Genomic DNA, 3,719 nt, shown 5'->3' on the forward strand with positions numbered 1-3,719 from the left:
TTTTATCATTTGAATGAACTGTCTATAATATAATCCTGAAAAAACATTTTTTGAAGCATTTTTTGAGCAGTAGCAACAAAAAGGAACAGATTTTGAGGAAAAATGCCTTCAAATTTTAAATTTTTCCCTGTGAGCTAGCAGTGTTTTTGTTTCTTTCCAACTGGGAAATCTTAATATACAAATACTACTTGAAGTTTCCTCTTTATAGTATCACAAATTACTCAATAAATTTACATAAAATTAAGATTCAGACCAAATATTAATGTATTATCATAACCATCAAGACAAATTATGTCATACCTCTGAATAAGCTGATGATATCAGGATGATCCAGGTATCAAAACATAGCTTTTAAAGCAGGAATCTGAAAATGTAATGAGGTCATTTTGACCAAATTTGACTTAATCCTCATTTCAATATGATGGGTCACATATATTATTAGTGCTTTTAAATGCTTGGAAACTTCAAATGAAGTAAGAACATGTCTGTTTTTAAAGAGCACACGTGAAACTCATTTATATTTAAGCAACACTTCTTATGGATTTATTGTTTCGGATAGAAAAACCTTTAAGTTCAAAATGTCAAAAAAGTATTTTAGCAATAAAGACTTTTTGTTAAACAGAAAGAAAAAGAAATCCTACATCCCCCGCTCTGTTTGAGTCCGACACAAAGTGTTCAAAACTTAAACATTTTTAAGTTTTATTAGATTAATTTCTAAATATAGTGAGAACTGCTTGAAAAGTTTAGTGGGAGAAGGGAAAACACCCACAGCTGTGAACTAATCCCCACTCGGTGCTGAGGAACAGAGTCAAACTAAACAAACTACAACGTGTGTTTAACAGTTTTTGGATCAGAACAAAGCTTTATGATCCAGAGGATTAATAAAACCAGGCTGCCTGCTACACTCCTTCATTTCTTTGAATTTAGCTCCACTGCTGAAACACAAACCCGAGTTGTTGGGATTTACTCCGGAACACTCTCAACACAAAGTGATGAATTGCGGAGAAGGCGTGGAGTGGAGGGAAGTCTGCGGCCGTTTGGATGATGGAATACCTGCACAGAGTTCAGAGCACTCTAACGCAGCCAACACTGCTGCTGCAGAGACGGTGGTGAGGTGGAAGGTCGCCTCATAATCCAGAACAGATAGTTGAGATTTGCCACGCTGGCATGGAAACCTTATGAACATGCTAATGGGCCTTGGCACGAGCCAAAAAATCCAAACTGGGAGCTTCTGCTCATTCGCAGTCAGGCCATGAAGGTCGTTCCTCAGACATTTTTTTTAATTTATTTATTGGTCAAAATGTGCTCTTGCTCCCACACGCTGCTTTATTTTGCAGGAAAAGCTGTRGCAGGAAGACCGTCCCGGCGCATGGCGAGTGTTCCAAATAACACGCGATTACATAAATTGTCAGTAACGACGCAGCGGGAACAACGTCTGTGACCTGCAGAGGTCRACCATTAAGCCCTGCCGGCGGAAAAACAAAAACACCCTCAGTGCAATTTTACAGCTTTAACGTGACCAGGTACATGCAAAGAGACAAGCGAGAGGTCTGAGGGGGCGCCGCGCCCGTCGCGGGGGTCGCACGCAAAACATAACAATGATAGCCAAACGCYGCCGACAAGGAGGAAATATGGACTTCAGAAGGACTGTAAACGCATGAAGAAATAGATGTAAGGGTCATTTTACTGAGCAGCACCATTAACACTGCTGCCCTTGTCTGGAATGAAGCTGGGATCAGCCTCACACACACACACACACACACACTTTCTCCTCTTTTTACATTTCTCCTCTTTTCGCCCTCAGAGACGGAGAGGTCGACATTTTAACTGCGGCGGTGAGGAGATGGCTTCCTTTCACCTTGACGGGCATATAATGAACATTTTTCATTTTGAGCTTAGCTTCACTTACAGAGTCAGTCAGCTATTTTCTCTTTGAACCTTTTTTTTCCCCTCTTCTGACATTTCCCTCTGTGGTTTTGCCAGGATGATCTTCACAGTAAATTTGTGCACCTTTTAAAGAAATAGGTTACATTTCTGTTGATTTTTCTTTTTTTTTTTTTTTCAAAGCCTTCATTTCCATAAAGGTCCCCCCGTATAACACAAATAGGCCTACGGTGCAGCATGAAACACAAACAAAATGCTAATCACACCTGTTTCAATTAGAGCCCGGGTATCCATGAAATCCATATCATTACCTGCTCTTTGTTTTGCATTTTGCATGAGAAAAGAAAAGGCTGCGCTTTGAAGCAATGAGACAAAATATTTGACTGATGGGTGAATGAATACACATCATGGAATCTGAAAACTGAGCTTTATGTCAACCAATGCTGCAGACAGAGCAGACGTATGCATTTAAAGATTGGCAAAGGTGAACACAAACACATAATGAAACAAAAAAAAAAAGGCAGAAAATTACTGCTTTACACATCTAAAACGTTGAGAATAACTGCACGTCTTTGAAGTAGAACTTCAGTCTATTTCCCTTCAATTGACTGCAGTCAACAACATGAAGAGCAACAAAATGTGCTTTAAAACTTAGACAATAGATTAACGGCTACACCTCACAGTCAGACGGCTGCTTTCAAAGGAGAAAGGAAGCTGTTTTTAAAGCCAACACAGAAATCAGCAGCAGCCTGTTTTCAGAGGACTTGGCAGTTTTGGCAGTTTAGTTTAGATCAAACAAGTCATTATTTTATTCAAAAGGTGGAGCGATAATACTCCTGCTCATGTCTGAATGTACAGCTGGATTCATTCATCTCATGGAACACTGAATAAATTAAAGGGAAACTTTCAGAATACATTTCCATGTGTCTGCAATTCATTCATGTCTGGACTCAGCCCAAAAACTAACTTTTACAAATATTGAGCTAAATGTTTGTCTAATATCTGAGCATCTTTTTCCATCCATCCTTTGACTGGTTAAAGTTACTGATGATATTCTCATGGYCTCAGACAGTGGACTTGTGTCCATTCTTGTCCTGTTAGATCTCAGTGCTGCATTTGATACAATCGATCACAATATTTTATTACGTAGACTTGAACTTGATATTAGGATTACAGGAAAAGCTCTAAAATGGTTTGAGTCTTATTTAACTGATAGATTTCAGTTTGTTAATGTTAATAATAAATCTTCTTCTTACACCAGAGTTACTCATGGAGTTCCTCAGGGTTCAGTGCTTGGACCAWTCCTCTATGCTTCCTTTAGGTAAAGTTATTAAACAGCATGAGATAAATTTCTATTGTTACGCTGATGATACTCAATTATATTTATCCATGAAATCTGATGAATCCAACCAGTTACTTAAACTACAAGCATGTCCATGTCCCAATTTCCTCTCCACCTTCTGCTCAGGATGGGAGACTGTGATGAAGTGATTCAACACGATCTGCTGGTTTCTTCTTTAGATTGTTCTTTTTATGTACAGTGCCCTGAGACAATGTATGTTGTGATTTGGTGCTATATAAATAAACTGAACTTGAACTTGACGTTTATCCTTGGTTAGATCACTGAAACAACAGGTACAGAAGCAATAATATGTGACGCATCACATAAAAATGAGGATTAAGTCAAATTTGGTCAAAATGACCTCATCATATTTTCAGATTCCTACTTTAAAATCTGCATTTTGATACTTAGACCATCCTAATATCATTAGTAGATTCAGAGATATTATTTAATTTGTCTTGTTGGTTACGATAACATATGATGAAATTATGTC

The 3,719-nt window shown here is 38.1% G+C and overlaps 1 long non-coding RNA gene across 3 annotated transcripts in view; it reads right to left on the minus strand.

Annotated features, from left to right (window-relative positions):
• LOC106527590 (uncharacterized) overlaps nt 1–3,719 on the minus strand; it is a 256,880-nt gene that overhangs the window by 104,639 nt on the left and 148,522 nt on the right. The window lies entirely within an intron of this gene.

This window comes from Austrofundulus limnaeus, unplaced genomic scaffold, assembly GCF_001266775.1.
Source record: "Austrofundulus limnaeus strain Quisiro unplaced genomic scaffold, Austrofundulus_limnaeus-1.0 Scaffold333, whole genome shotgun sequence".
NCBI classification, from domain to species: Eukaryota; Metazoa; Chordata; class Actinopteri; order Cyprinodontiformes; family Rivulidae; genus Austrofundulus; species Austrofundulus limnaeus.